The following is a 16,531-nucleotide window of genomic DNA, read 5'->3' on the forward strand; positions in this document are numbered from 1 at the left end:
CAAAAGCTGCCCCCTCCTTCTGAAAGTACAGAGCTAGGATGGGACGGATGCCAGGCCGAGAGGGTCTGCACACACGCCCCCAGGAGGGTCTGCACACACGCCCCCAGGAGTGTGCGTCTCTCAGCGGCTAATTCGCTCGCATTGACAGATGGATTGCACGGTGTGCTTATTTATAATATTTACACTTAGGGTGAGAGGAACGTTCTGGCATGGAGCCATTTATCTCATTCTTTTTGGAAGCTCTTCCTCTTTTTCACTAATGGGAGTATCGCTCACTAGATAATACACAGCCTCGCTTGGCTGGTGCAGCAACTTTCCACGGAGAAGGCTCACGTTCTCCACCTAAGCACGTGCCACCCCAGCCAATCCACTCTCTCCTCCATGGGCTTCCCAGGTTCCATGTCATCATGGTAACTGGTGTTGTAGAGTATTTGTCCCTGTCCAAATAAATCCATGTTAAAATGTAATCCCCAGTATTGGAGGTGGGGCCTGGTGGGAGGTGTTTGGTCATGGAGGTGGATCCCTCCTGAATGGCTTGGTGCTGTCCTCGTGATAGTGAGATCTCCCGAGATCTGGTTGTCTGTCAGTGTGCAGTGGCCAGGTGCAGTGGCTTACGCCTGTAATCCCAACACCTGGGAGGCCAAGACAGGTGGATCACTTGAGCCCAGGAGTTTGAGAACGGCCTGGGCAATGTGGCAAAACCTCGTCTCCATAAAAAAAAAAAATACAAAAATACAAAAATTAGCCAAGCATGGTGGTGTATGCCTGTAGTCCCAGCCACTGGGGAGGCTGAGGTGGAAGGATCACTCACTTGAGCCCAGGGGGTGGAGGCTACAGTGAGCCATGGTCATGCCACTACACTCCAGCCTAGGTGACAGAGCAGCACCCTGTCTCAAAAAAATAAGTGTCTGGCACCTCCTTGACTGGCTCTTGTTCTCACCACGTGACACTCCTGCTCCCCCTTCACCTTCGGCCATGAGTAAAAGCTTTCAGATGCCTCTCCAGAAGCCAAACAGATGCCAGCGTCATGCTTCCTGTGAAGCCTGCAGAACTGCGGGCCAATTTAAACCTCCCGTCTCGGTCAATTCCCCAGCCCCAGGCATTTCTTTATCACGATGCAAGAACCGCCTAACCCAGGAACAAAGGAGACACTGAGGCCGCTGGACAGAACCTGGCCAAGGTGGTGGACAAGGTCAGGGTCAACCTGGGACTACACAGTGGATCTTGGGCTCACTTGCCTCAGGCTCTGATGTCTTACCTGAGTCCTACCTGGGGAACGTGGCCTTGACCTTTGCCTTGTGTGTATTCTGAGATGGGGGCTGGACAAGGTGCAGTTGGAGGACACAGCAGGACACTCCTTGGATGCCCCCACTGTCCCACCCCTGAGCTCTGCTTCCTGTCCATTTAGGGTCCTGGCATGGCCATGCACACAGGTGCACCCCTGCACAAGCCACCCCCTAGGTGCCACAGCACCAACCCAAGACCCTGCCCCGAGAGGGCTGACTCTGCCTGTGACCCAAGGGTATCTGTTTCTCTCCTGGGGCTTCAGTTTCCTCCAGATGGAAGGGATGAGCTACTTAGTGATTCCCAACCTTGGCTGCACACTGGAATTTCCTGAGAAGCTTTTAAAATCCCTGGTGCCTGACCTTCCACTGACGGCAGGTGGGGACCCAGGCCTCTGCATGTTCATGTCTCCCCAGGTGACTCCATCCCCAGCCAAAGGTAAGATTCAGCAACCTGCATCAGCGGTTCTCAGCATGGGATTCTGGGGCAGGAACAGCAGCCAGGTTGACAGACCAACTCTGCAGCCTCCGCCCCACACCTGCCGAGTCAGAAACTCTGGCTGTGGGCACAGCAGTCTGGGATTTTACCAGCCCTGTGGGGGATTCAGCCTCCAGCATCCTGGTGCACTTTCAGCTGTGCCCCACCTGAGTGCCGTGCAGAGAGTGCTGGGCAGATCCTGGCTCCAGGACCCACTAAGCTTCACTTGACCCTTAGAGGCCCTGCTCTTCATCTGTGAAGCTTCTAAAGAAGCTCTTCCCCAGGCACCTTGTAAGGAAATAAACAAAGTCAAGTCCACCAAGTGCTAACTAAGCATCCCAGGCCTTAACAGAATCTTTCTCCATGGGTTGACTTCGGTGCTGACAATGTCATCAGGCACTGATCAGGCAATCACAATTCAGAACCCTGCCCTGTTTCGCTTCTGGAGAAAGACGGAAGGAAAGGAAAGGGTTTTATCAAAGGGAAACAGAGACCAAGGACGAGTGTGTGGCATCCGACAGGCAGGAGGATGAGGCCAGGAGGGGCGTTTTGGAGACTCCAGCGCATCTGGGCTACCCCGAAGAGCGGACCTGGAGTGGAGCAACCAGGGGGATTGAGGAGAGGGAGAGACAACTTGGGGACGGCAGAAGCTCCTGGAGGTGAGCACCCTGGACGGAGGAGGGAAGAGGGTCCATTTGCCTGCTGGCCTGGGGCTCCCTGGGCATGGGGACTCTCCTACACCAGCTCACTGGTAACACAGGCACGCATGGGAAGGGAACATCCCCAATTCATTGTGATGAGTGTCCCTAAAACGACCCAGTTCGCGTGGATCTGCGGGGACACAGGTACAGCCTCCTGGGGTCTCCCAGGACAGGGCAGCCTGCAGTGTGCAGAGCTGGCCACCAGGTGGCAGCAACACCGCCTCCCCTGGGGCTACTTTGTTACAACTTGGGGACGATGGAGGGGAGCAGGTGGTTGCAAGGAGTCAGTCCCAGAGAGCTTGAAGGAGGGTACTCCGCCCTGTGAACCACATCAGGGGACGTCCAGTGAACCCCAGCAGACCCAGAAGCCAGACCCCCAAGTGTGCGTGTCCAAACTCTGCCCTACAGCCCAGCATTTTCCCCCGACCCGTCTCCCTCCCCAACCAAGTTTAAAGAAGCTTTGCAAATTCCTCAGGACCTGCAAGTTTCTGAGAACTAAACTTGTGTTTTTATTTCAACAAGTCTAAAATATATTCTGCCAGCTCTAGAGGCAGAAACTTTCGCAGAGATCATTTACCAGGGAAAACGATCTTCCTCAATAAGGACTTTGCTTAGTCATTAATCCATAAACTGAACTCTGAGGGCTTCGGAGATATTCTCCAGGATTCAAGAGAAACGGTTTCCTCCAGAGAGATCCATGCATTTACCCAGGTTTGGTAAACATCGGGGGAAAAGGCAATCGTGATTATAGCTACCTTTTACCCAGCGCTCACCGCGTGGCAGGCTCTCTTCTCCATCAAACCCTCAGAAAAAGCCTGGGAGGTGGGTGCCAGTATCACCCCCACTCCGCAGAGAGGCAGACTGAGGAAGGAGAAGCCAGCAATGGCAGGGTGGGGATTTGGGCAGGGCAGCCTGACCCATAGCTCCCTCTTAACCTTGGGACCATACTTCTTCCTTCTGGCATCCTGGGACTCCTCTTCTCACCTTTCTCCATCCCCTCCTTCCTCCTCACAACTGGAACTGGGGTGAGGGGCTCACTTATTGCACAGATTTCCTTATGGTGAGACAAGACCTGACTCCAGCCTTGTGCTTGTGACTGACCGTGGTTTAAAGGTCTCTCCCTGCTGGGGATGCATTTCCTTTCTCTGCTTGGCAGTAGCCATGCAGGGCTGATTAGAGCCTCTGCCAAGAGACTGCAGCTAACACGGACAGTTGATCCTCACTTCCTCCAGAACACAGAGCAAGCCCACAGCAAGGGTCAGTCACCCTGGCTCCCAAGAAAATGTGCACAGAACTGCTCCTTGGCCAATGTGCTGCCCAGGACTCCTGGGAGGTGTCCCTGGCCCAGAGGGGATGGGAAAAGGCGGAGAGAGGGGTGGGACAGAGGGGTGCAGGAGCCTGCAAGCTAAGCATCCTAAACCCTGGCACACCTGACCAATGTCAAGGACCCTGATTTTCATGCGGGGCTAGCTCCTCCATGCCTTGGGTAGCCTATGAGGCCCCTTAAACATGCCCTGTGTGGAATCCAGGACATAATGGAGCCTCTCAAGCAAACAGGGAGAGCTGAGAGACAGGAAACACGGAGTTGATGGTCCACAAAAGAGAAATGAACAGAGAGAATCAACCCAGCTTGAAACAAAAACACATTCCTAAGAGCGAATCTGCAGATTGGTGTCACAGTGCAAGGCTGGGTGTTGCCCTTGTGTGCCCACACATCACCCTCCTTCAGGAGTGGCAAAAACATACGAGGCATTGGCTCTGTGTGTGTGTGTGTGTGTGTGTGTGAGAGAGAGAGAGACAGAGACAGAGAGAGAAAGAGAGAGAGAGAGAAATGGAGGGAGGGAAAGAGAGAAAGAAAGATCATCTCAAGCCAGGCTCTTTAAAAAAGAGCATCAAAATATTTTGCAAGGGATTTCCTGAGTTCCACATCTTTAACTCTCAGAATAGAGGCAGAAGGAGATTGTAATTAAAATTGCTAGTGGGGCGGGGGGAAGCGTCGTTATATACAGAATTTCTAAATGCCTGGAAGTGATCTTACGAAGACAAATTGGTTTTAAACCCCACCCCAGCTGTAAAAAGTTATAACTTTGAGTCATCAGCAACCTGCTGAACTAGGAGTCTGGATCGTTTTTAAGCAGATGAATGAACTTGAGAAAATTCTTCTCTCCAGACCTCAATTTCCCTTAGTTTTCAAGCTGCATCCTAAAGAGTGCAGGGCTTCAGCTGAGGAGCCTCATGGATGGTGGTCTGTCCCCACTCCCCCACTCCTGCCATTCAGGTGGGATGTTCCCCACACCTTCTCTGTAACCCCCAGCTTCAAGCAAATCTGATCTTCCTTTTTAAAAAATATGTTGTATATCTTCTGAAGGAGGTTTCTTTTGAAAACACTGGAACTTAATAACTTCTAAAGTCCCTTCCAGTTATGATGCCAGGCAGAAGTGTCTGAAAGCAGGTGGGGGGCCATGAAAACTCCCCTGCACAGCAAAGCAGGCCCAGAAGTTCCTGCCATTCAGCTGAGCTCCACAGTGAGTCCATCCTCCTGTGGTCACTCATCCTGCCTCCTCTCTGCAGGTGCCAGCTGGGCCACATGCTGAGCTCGAGATTTCCACCTTTGTTCAGAGCACTTGTCATCTCCAAACGGCACTCCATTCTCTCCTCCACCACCCCATTGCCCAACTACGCACCTATAAAGACAGGACTATGCTTTTCAGCATGGCATGACCTTGGCATGCAATAGATGCTCAATAAATATTTTCACAATAAATAAGCAACTGCTGCCTCCAGGGTCATGCTCTACACTTGTGGTAGACAGAATTCTGTCCCCCTAAAGATGTTCCCACCTTCTGGACCTGTGAATATGGTACAGCACGTGGCAAAAGGGACTTGACGGGTGTTATTAAGGATACAGGTTTTAAAATAGATTATCCCGATGAGCTGAGTGGACTCAAGTTCATCTCACAGGACCTTAAAAGCAGAGAACTTTCTCTGGCTGGGGCAGGAGAAGTGAGGCAGAAGGGGAGGTTAGAGAGATTCAAAGAGTATCGAGGACTCAACCTGCTATTGCTGGCTTTAAGGATGGAGAAAGGGGGCTGTGATCTGGGGAATGCAGGAGGCCTCTAGAAGCTGAGAACAAGCCTGGCTACAACCAACCAGGAGCCAGACTTCAGTCCTACAGCCACCAGGAATTGAATTCCACCAACAACCCTCATGAGCAAGGAAACAGAACTTCCCTCAGAGCCTCCAGATAGGAGCCCAGGCTGGCCAATGGGTTGATGTTGGCCTCCTAAGACCTGGAGCAGAGAAGCCAGTCATGGCCCCAAGCCCCGCCCTAGACACTTTCCCCTCCCCTTTACCCTGCACTTCTCATCTCAGCTTGCCGTCAGCTTCTCAGAGGACCCGACTGACATAGAGCATGCCCCACTGACCCCTGAGGATGAGACACACAAGAGGTCAGGATCCAGGTGGGCTCTGGGTCCCTGCAAGGTGCAGGGACGAGGCTGAAGCTGTCCTGGGCTGTCAGATGCCGGCCGCTCCAAGCACTCTGCTCTTCTGATATCTGGCTCCCTCTGTGAAAACTCCTGCTGATCGGCTGGAGGTGCAAGATGGTTGGGGGCTGGCCCCTGCTAGGAAGGGTCCCACCTGCTTGGGGTGGCCTTGCCCCCTTTGTCCCTCGAGTCCCTGTGGCACTTCTTCTCACAGTTCATTTCCATATTGGAGCCGTGAGACCACGAAGTGCAGGGTGTGGACCTGGGGATGACGCCAAGGAAGTAAGGTCTTCACTCGGGCCCCAGTGCAGGCAATGGTACACCAAGCCCACTTCAGCTCACCAAAGGCAGCTTCAGGCCTCAGCCACTGACCAATGCAGCCCATGCCATCCGGAGGCTGTTGGAGGGGGACCCTGTGTCTGTAGCTCCATGGTGGCCATAAGGGGCATGCAACAGTGAGCAGTCTTTACCTGCAGGCCCCAGTGACCTGACTGTCCTCGCAGCACCCAAGGGTCACAGCTTCAAGATCCTGAGCAAACTTTTTGTCCAACAGACAGTATGCCAACCCCTCCAACATTTCAATCCCCTTAAGAAGTTTCTGTTTACACACCACAAGAAAGCAGCCACTCCTTTTAGGCCTGACGCTTCTCTTTTCCAAACATCAACCAAAAACCTGGCAGGCTTTGTGTTTAGAACATAAGGGACACACCCTCCCCCAGCCCCTCCCAGTCTCCCTGACTCCTCCAAGCACCTGTGCAGCCAGTCTGCTTCTCCCCTAGCCTTCCCCCATCCAATCCTGCACCTGCCATTCCACATCTAGGTTTTCTCTCCATCCACCTCTCCCTCTCCATCACAGCGGCCATCCTAGCCCAAAGCCACCTGCTCTAGCCTCCTATCAGAACTCCCTCTTTCCCCTCCCCCTCTACCATCCATTCTCTGCAGAGCAGGCCATGTAGAATTCTCAAAGCAATGAGTGTCATGTCACAACTGGGCTTAAAGCCATCAGTGACTTCCCTCTGTGGGTAAATTTAGACAGGAACTCCTCTCCTCTCAGTCCTCCTTTGCACTTCTGTCCCTCCTGCTGTTGTCCTCTCACTGCTTGGACCTCTGGCTGGTCCAAGGTCAAGCCTGGACTGCTTGGACAAACCTTCTCTGTTCCCTTTATGGTCCCTGGAATGTACGTTCCATGGAGCAGAGACCTTGTCTGTTTCACCAACAGAGTTCCATCACCAAGACCCTGAAGCACGAAACCCATCCATAGTTGTTGAATGAAAGAATGAGCGAGTGCAGCGAGTAAGAAAGAGTATCTGGGTTTAAAAGCTAGAGGAGAGATGGCAAAGTCACACAAACGCTCCATGAATATGAAGGATCTCAGTGCAGTTCTGCGGAGCTGGTGCCTATCAGGTGTAGTGCCGGCAATTCCACTAATGGCCACCGGGGGCGCAGCGAGGCGGCAGCGCTGCCAGGCCCCCAGGGCGGACCTTGCAGGAGGCTGGGCTCAGAAAGCCGGATTTCAGCGCCTGCTCCGGTCTCTTCTGCTTTTTCTGTAACAGTGTAACTTTTGATTAAAATAACGATATGCATTATTCATGTCATTACTATAAATATTGTCTATTATAAAGAGATTAGTAAAACCACAGGTACAAGTTATATCTGTTTCTGAAATAGACTTAACTGTTTGTCAACGACGAAGTAAGCACTGAGCTTACGTCCAAAGCCCAGAGCCTGCCCTGAGTCCCTTCCTGGAGTTAAAAACCTCCCGGACCACTCCTGCCCCAAGCACGATGTCTTAGTCCGTTTGTAGTTCTATAAAGGAATACCTGAGGCTGAGTAATTTATTTTTAAAAAATAAAGTGTATTTGGCTTACGATTCTGCTGGTGGCAAGACTGTGCATCTGGTGAGAGCCTCAGGCTGCTTCCACTCATGGAGGAAGGTAAAATGGAGCCGGGTGTGCAGAGGCCACAAGGGGAGAGAAGACACAAGAGAGACAGGGGAAGTGCCTGGCTCTTTCTAACAACCAGCTCTCATGGGAACTAATAGAGGGAGAACTCACTCATTATCTTGAGGAGGACACCAAAACCTTCATGAGGGATCCGCTCCCAAAACCCAAACACCTCCCACCGGGTCTCATCTCCAATAATGGAGATCAAATTTCAACATGAGCTTTGGGGAACCAGTACTCAGACCACAGCACAAGACTTCACTTGTTACATCAGCTAACCTGTGCTTTGCATGACCAACTTGATGTCTCCAAAGAGGATGTCTCAATAGAGCCTCCTTGGCCCTCTAATTGGTTCTATGACAATTCTATTTGATCCTTTTGATGGCCCAAAGGGCACACCCTGCACCTTCGGGGGTGGCCACTGGCCCACCAGGCATCTCATGGCAGCTCACCCTCAAGAATGGCTACACACCCCAGCTTGTGTTCCTGGAGCCCTGGATCCTTTGGCTGTCAGTCGTGTATCTTTAGCCCGGTTGCTGGCCTCGGTCTGCTGGCTGTGCCCTGGATGCTGGCCTCGGTCTGCTGGCTGTGCCCTGGATGCTGGCCTCGGTCTGCTGGCTGTGCCCTGGACGCTGGCCTCTGCTCCTTTGTGTCTTCACATCCATAGAAGCTCTTCCTGAACCAAGACCATGCCCTTCCTACAAACTCTGAATTGACCTGTCTGCTCCCTGTTGCCACGTTAAGGTCATCAGAGTGGCAGCTGAGATGAACCAATCAGGGACAAGATTCTATGAGATTTTGCTAATGTACCAGGGCCCCCGCCCTGAAATAGGCGATCACAGCCAAGCTGGTGATATGACAAGTCAGGTTCATGATGGACGGTCATGACTAAACAGATGTCACATAAGTGGATTTACAATTGCATTATTCCAGATTAGAGCATGGCAGATGGGGGTTCCCAGCCACAGAGGCTCCTCTCCCAGGACCCCCTCCCTGTGGCTGTGAGAGTTTCCTCTGTGTATCTCCCAGTCTGCAAACACCCATCTAACCTCTGGCAAATTCCTGGACCAGACAGAAGCCCCCCCCCCCACCCACCACGGGTGTGGGACGGGGTTACACTTTCAGTAAGACAGAGAACAGCTGAAAAGATGCCTACTCACTCAAAAACAGAAGCCTGTCTTTCCCCTCAAGCCACCTCCCTTCTCTCACCTGAGTGGTTTCATGGCTGGGCCATTTACTAGCTGTGTGAGCTTAGCAACCTCTCCAGACCTCAGTCCCCCAAACTGTAAAGTGGAAGGTATTAAAACCTCTCACACCATAGGGTTGTTGCAGGGATTAAAGATGGTGATTGCAGGTGCCTTAGTACTTGACAAGTAAGGAGAGGCTGGGAAATGCTCACTATCTTGTCTGATCTTTGGTATAAAAGTTACTCTGCAAAAGCAAACTGGTTTTGTAAACTCTAGTGGATTAAATTTTGTTTGTTTACATATAATAGTGGTTGTTTTATAACAAAGCACTGCATTTGTTTCTTCAAAAGATCTAGATTAATGTTCTTTTTACAAACACAGATTATAAAAAATTATTTAATGTCTCCTCACATAGTTGGGTTACACACGGCCTCCCCTCTCCCCCACAACACACACACACACACACACACACACACACACACACACACACACACACACAAAAATGGATACAGAAGCCTGAGGCTGTGGTCCACGGTAGTTAAAATCCAGGAGCCAGCATCCTCCACCTGGTTCCCATTAGAATCACCCCAAGAGATGCTGCCTGGCCCCCTCCATAAGCCATAGTCATCAGGGTCTCGGGGTGGGACTGGGTGTCATGGTTTTAAAGCTCTCCATGCATCTCCAATGCGTAGCCAGATGAAAAACACCATGTTAAGGTCATCAGAGTGGCAGCTGAGATGAACCAATCAGGGACAAGAGTCTATGAGATTTTGCTAATGTACCAGGCCCCCGCCCTGAAATAGGTGATCACAGCCAAGCTGGTGATATGACAAGCCAGGTTCATGATGGACGGTCATTAAGCAATTTTGGATCATCAAAGATTCCTTGTCACCCATAGCGTTGTAAAGGGCTCAGCAGAGCAGGCAGGGGAGGAGGAGGCTGAGAAGGGGAGGGCCATCTTCTCCTCCCTCAAGGAGGTCGCCCTTTGGCAATGCCTCCTCACATAGCTGGATTACACACGGCCTCCCCTCTCCCCCACAACACACACACACACACTCACACACACACACAAATGGATACAGAAGTCTGAGGCTGTGGTTCATGTGTGTCATCCAACTATGTCAGGAGACATTAAATTTTGATTTTGGTAATAATCAAAAGACATTCCCAGGGGAGGAAAGTTCACAAGTAGCCTGGTCTAAAACTCTTCAGAGACTAAGGAATTGTTAAAATATTTGGGTTAGGATCCTGACTCCCCAGCTATTTCAAGAAAACTTCATCACCTTTAGAGACACATGCTCCAATATTGTTGAATGAAGTGATACAGTCTGGGATTCATTTCACGATGATCCCAGGGAGGAGCCAGAAGTGGATGGGGGTGCAGAGAAAACAGGGCTGGCCATTCATACATTGATGATGTTTGTAGCTGTTAATGAGCACATCAGGGCTCATGTTTGAAATTGTCTACAATAAAACACTTTGTATCCTAATATATATAAGATACAAAGTCTCAGTTAGACTGGAGGACTAAGTTTTAGAGATCTATTGCACTGCATGGTGACCATGGTTAATAATAACATACTGCATATTTCAGAATTATGAAAAGAATTGATTAACATTCTCACCCCAAAAAAAATAAGTTGGTGAAAGTGATGACTATGTTAATTAGCTTGATTGAATCTTTCTACAACATATACACAGATTAAAACATCATAGCATACCCCATAATATACATATTATTTGTAACAATAAATTTTAAAATATTTTTAAAGAGATATAAATATGGAAAAGTATAGAGAATCTGTATGCCAAACACCAGTATCCACCACCCAGAATTCACTATTGTTCACAGTAGGTCACTGTATTTCTTTAGTTTGTAGTAAAAGAAACATAATATTTACCCCCAAAAAAATGTTTTCAGGAAAAATGGGGCTAACACCCCAGGATTGCACTCTTCTACTGGGTGTGGTCAGACTCCCTTTCTGCACATCCTCATCTTTCGTAAGGTGCCTCCTCACTCTCCAACCTCCCTTCCACTCGTGACTGCTTCCTCCACCTGTCAATCCCCAATAATTATCAACTAAACAGATGTCACATAAGTGGATTTGCAATTGCATTATTCCAGATTACAGCATGGCGGATAGAGGTTCCCAGCCACAGAGGCTCCTCTCCCAGGACCCCCTCCCTGTGGCTGTGAGAGTTTCCTCTGTGTATTCCTCAACTCGGGCTGCATAGCAAAGTATCACAGACAGGGCGGGTTAAACAAAAGAGGTTTGTTTTCTCACAGTTCTGAACTCTGTGTGGAGTATGAATTAGGCAAAAGGCTCATGCTGGCAGAAGCAAGGGAAAGCAAAAAGAGAAAGCAGATAAGCCATACGTCTGCCTCTCTCCATGGTCCAGAACACGTAGCCCTTCTGCACAAATAACTCACAATCTTCCTGCGCCCAACTGTCACCAGACACACCTGCAAGTTAGCTCACTGCAAACTTAGTGTCATCAGCACCACGCAAAGCCCTCTTCAACAGACACCGTGAACGCTATCCTATACAATCTCCAGCAAGCCTTTGTTCCTCTGCAGTCAGCATCTGCTGACTTGCTCATTGTCTCTCTGGCAACATATTTTCCTCCCCAAAGTCTTAACTCATTTCAGCATTAACTCAAAAGTCCACAGTCTAAAGTCTCATCTGAGACAAGTCCCTTCTGCCTATGAGTCTGTAAAATCGAAAGCTAGTTAGTTACCTCCTAGATACAATGAGGGTATAGGCATTCGGTAAATACACTCACTATGAGTGGGAGAAATTGGCAAAAACAAAGGGACTACAGGCCCTATGCAAGTCTGAAATCCAGTAAATCAGTCATACCTTGAAGCTCCAAAATGATCTCCCTTGACGCCAGGTATCACATCCAGGTCATGCTGATACAAGAGGTGGGCTCCCATGGCCTTGGGCAGTTCCACCCCTGTGGCTTTGCAGGGTTCAGCCCCCCTCCTGGCTGCTTTCATGGGCTGGCATTGAGTGTCTGCAGCTTTTCCAGATGCATGGTGCAAGCTGTCAGTTAATCTGTCACTGTGGGTTCTGGAGGACAGTGGCCCTCTTCTCACAGCTCCACTAGGCAGTGCCCCAGTGGGGACTCTGTGTGGGGGTTCTGATCCCACATTTTCCTTCTGCACTGCTCTAGCAGAGGTTCTCTATGAGGGTTCCACCCCTGCAGTACACCTCTGCCTGGACATCCAGGCATTTCTATACATCCTCTGAAATCTGGACAGAGGTTCTCAAACCTCAGTTCTTGACTTCTGTGCACCTGTAGGCCCAACACCACGTCTAAGTTGCCAAGGCTTGAGGCTTGCATGCTCTGAAGCAATAGTCTGAGCTGTATGTTGGCCCCTTTTAGCCACAGCTGGGATGCAAAGCACAAATTCCAAGACTACACAAAGCAGCAGGGCCCTGGGCCTGGCCCATTAAACCATTTTTTCCCCTAGGCTTCCCAGCTTGTGATGGGAGGGGTTGCCTTGAAGACCTCTAACATGCCCTGAAGGCATTTTTCCCAGTGTCTTGGTGATTTACATTTGGTTCCTTGTTACTTTTGCACGTTTCTGCAGCTGGCTGGAATTTCTCCTCAGAAAATGGGTGTTTATTTTCTAATCACACTGTCAGGCTGTGAATTTTCTGAACTTTTATGCTATGCCTCCCTTTTAAACATATGTTAAAATTCCAAACCATATCTTTGTAAATGAATAAAACTGAATGCTCTTAAGAGCGGGATCACATCTTGAATGCTTTGCAGCTCAGATATTTCTTCCACCAGATACCCTAAATTATCTCTCTCAAGTTCAAAGTTCCAAAAGTCTCTAGGGCAGGGGCAAAATGCCGCCAGTCTCTTTGCCGAAGCATAGCAGGCATCACCTTTGCTCCAGTTCCCAACAAGTTCCTCATCTTCACCTGAGACCACTTCAGCTCGGACTTTTTGGTCAAAACCATTCAACAAATCTCTGGGAAGCTTCAAACTTTCCCACATCTTCCTGTCTTCTTCTGAGCCCTCCAAACTGTTCCAACCTCTGCTTGTTACCCAGTTCCAAAGTCACTTCCACATTTTCAGGTATCTTCATAGCAGTATCCCACTCTACTGGTACCAATTTACTGCATTAGTCTGTTCTCACACTGCTAAAAAAAGACATACCCGAGACTGGGTAATTTATAAAGAAAAAGAGGTTTAATGGACTCACAGTTCCACATGACCAGGGAGGCCTCACAATCATGGCAGAAGGTGAAGGAGGAGCAAAGGCACGCCTTGCATGGTGACAGGCAAAAAAGTGTGTGCAGGGGAACTGCTCTTTATAAAAGCATCAGATCTCATGAGACTTATTCACTATCGTGAGAACAGCACAGGAAAAACTCATCCCCATGATTCAATTACCTCCCACTGGATCCCTCCCAAGACATACGAGAATTATGGGAGCTACAATTCAAGATGAGATTTGGGTGGGGACGCAGCCAAACTATATCAGCTGGTTCCTCCTGAGGGCTCTCTCCTTGGCTTGTAGATGCTGTCTCCTCCCTACGTCCTCACGGGGTCATCCCATTGTGTGTCTGTGTCCAAATCTCCTCTTCTTATAAGGACACCCACCCTGCTGGATTAGGGTACCCCTTCAATGACCTCTTTTAACTTCAATCACCTTATTAAATGCCCTATCTCCAAATATGCTACATACTGTAGCACTGGAGGTCAGAGCTTCAATGGATAAATTGGAGAGGAAATAATTCGGCCCCTGATGCCCTGCTATCCCCAGATGCCACACAGCTCGCTTTTTATCCAGAATAATCACCACACACATTATTCACCAGGTGAATGACATTTCCTCTTTCAGTGACTTCTCAAGAGATCATTTTTTGCAAAGCCTTTTCTTTTTAGGAGGTTTAGGTAGAAAAAGAGAAAAACAAACCAACATAAGCCTCTGAGTTTGAATACAATAAATCTCATTAATTTGGGCTTACTGTAGGAAAATATTTTAGGATAGTAAAGGCTTTCAACTGATTACTTCAGAAGTTTTCTTTTGACTGGTTGCTCTATCCTTGTCGAGCTAAGAAAACCCATCTTAATAAACAGATAAGAATCACTTCAAATTAATAGTATCTTTGGGTGCAAAGATTGTGCTAATGATGTCGACTAATTATTCCCCTAATCAGTTAACCATTAACCCTTTATTTTCTTTTCTTTTCTTTCTTTTTTTTTTTTTCTTGAGACAAAATCTTGCTCTGTAGCCCAGGCTGCAGTGCAGTGGCACGATCTCTGGCTCACTGCAACCTCCACCTCTTGGGTTCAAGCGATTCTCCTGCCTGAGCCTCCCGAGTAGCTGAGATTACAGGCGCCCACCACCATGCCCAGCATTTTTTGTATTTTTAGTAGAGACGAGGTTTCACCATGTTGGTCAGGCTGGTCTCGAACTCCTGACCTCGTGATCCACCCACCTCGGCCTCCCAAAGTGCTGGGATGACAGGCGTGAGCCACCGCACCCAACGAACCCTTTCTTTTCATACGCATTCCTTGTGGTGCTAAATTTAGTACACCTTGTGAACAAAGGTAAACCTCAAGTCTAACCTACAATCAAAAGAAAACCAGGATAGACAGAAACCCAGACACTGTACTTCGCTTTTCTCTCTGGGACGCAGTCTAATCAGCTTCAAGGGAAATGGGAAAACCAGCAAACAGTGGCTCCAGGTAACACGTTACACGGAAGCCCAGATTAAAAAACAGATTGTGTAGTAATTAATTCATCACTTCCCTTGGAGGTAAAATAAAGGGAAGTACAATCAGGCAAGAGTAACTCAGAAAATATTTTTGTCTTTAAAGTTAATAGGACCCATGGTTTTAAATGGAGCCATATTCAATTCTCCCAAGGTTTTCCTTGCTTTTAAACGAGGTTATCAACTCCCAGTGCAGCAATTAAATGTGTCAGCAAAGCTCCTACTTAGTGCTACTGAAGCACTTAATTTTCATTAAAAAGATGACATTGCAAGCAATTATCAAGGACAATCCACATTCGTGGGTATTTATATTCATAAGGACAGATTGTAACACAGAGATGCATAAATTACCCAGATCTGCTTCTCGGCTTCCTCCTAAGCTAGGCTGCAAACTGGTTGGCTCTAATCGCTTGCTCCCAGTCTCTCCACGAGGGCCAGCGTGCAGGACTGTTCTCCGTGCGTTCACACCACCCCCATCTCTGGAGGCTGAGATGAGTCCCTGGGGTCTGATGCTGATGATTTTCCATCATGCACTCGTTTCCTCCATCATAACCCTTTTAACACATCCCTTAATTGAAAGAGGCAGCTTGATTCAGTGCTCTGTTCCCCTTCATCCTCGCCAGTCCCATGCCTGTGAGGGTTCAAGGCTACTGACAACAATAACTGTGGCTGTCTGGGGCCCCTAGAACAAGCCAGACACTCCACAGAAGGCACGGCCTGACCTCCTTATCATGGCACCCCTTTAGTGCAGGAGTTACTGCCCCATGGACGATGGCTAAACGGAGGGTCAGAGACCTCCTTATCATGGCACCCCTCTAGTGCAGGAGTTACTGCCCCATGGACGATGGCTAAACCGAGGGTCAGAGGGGAACAGATACAGTTTTCTCCAAGGTCACTTGCCTAGAAAGTGACTGAGTCAGGATTTGAACCCACGTCCAGCCCTGCTCAAAGCTCCTTGCCATTTCTCTGCTGTGTCAGGAAGGCTTCCCAAATTGTATACTTATGATTGGATCTCAATTTTTATTTTAATCTAACACTACCGAAAAATTATTTTGCCAAATGTGGTGGCTCACGCCTGTAATCCCAGCACTTTGGGAGGCCGAGGCGAGTGGATTACAAGGTTAGGAGTTCGAGACCAGCCTGGCCAATGTGATCAATGTGATGAAACCTTGCCTGTACTAAAAGTACAAAAATTAGCCGGGCATGGTGGTGCACACCTGTAATCCCAGCTACTCAGGAGGCTGAGGCAGAAAAATCACTTGAACCCGGGAGGCGGAGGTTGCAGTGAGACGAGATTGCGTCACTACACTCCAGCCTGGGTGACAGAGGGAGACTCCATCTCAAAAAGAAAAAAAAAGGAGAGTTTTGATGGCTAGGTAATATTTCCTTTTCTGGGTCTGCCATGGAGTTTATGTAATTTCCATGACTTGAGCCCCTCTGTTGGTTGTCCTGGGGGTCACATGGGCAGTGATAAGCCGTTTCTCATTCACCCTGTGTGCGTTTATGGGGCACCTATGAACACCCCACTGGGAGCAAGGACTCTGCAGTCTGAAGAGCTCAGCAGCCCTATCTGGTCCCCCCTCCCTCCAGCCACCCCCTGAATCTCTGGAGTTGGTCTTCAGGTCACACGGCATCCACTGGAAGCTTCCAGGTGCTTGTCCTGCCCTGCCCTGTTGGGGTGCAGAGTGGGCCGTCAAGGGAGAAGGTGCAATG

The sequence above is a fragment of the Mandrillus leucophaeus genome, unplaced genomic scaffold (genome assembly GCF_000951045.1).
Source record: "Mandrillus leucophaeus isolate KB7577 unplaced genomic scaffold, Mleu.le_1.0 Scaffold330, whole genome shotgun sequence".
NCBI lineage: Eukaryota > Metazoa > Chordata > Mammalia > Primates > Cercopithecidae > Mandrillus > Mandrillus leucophaeus.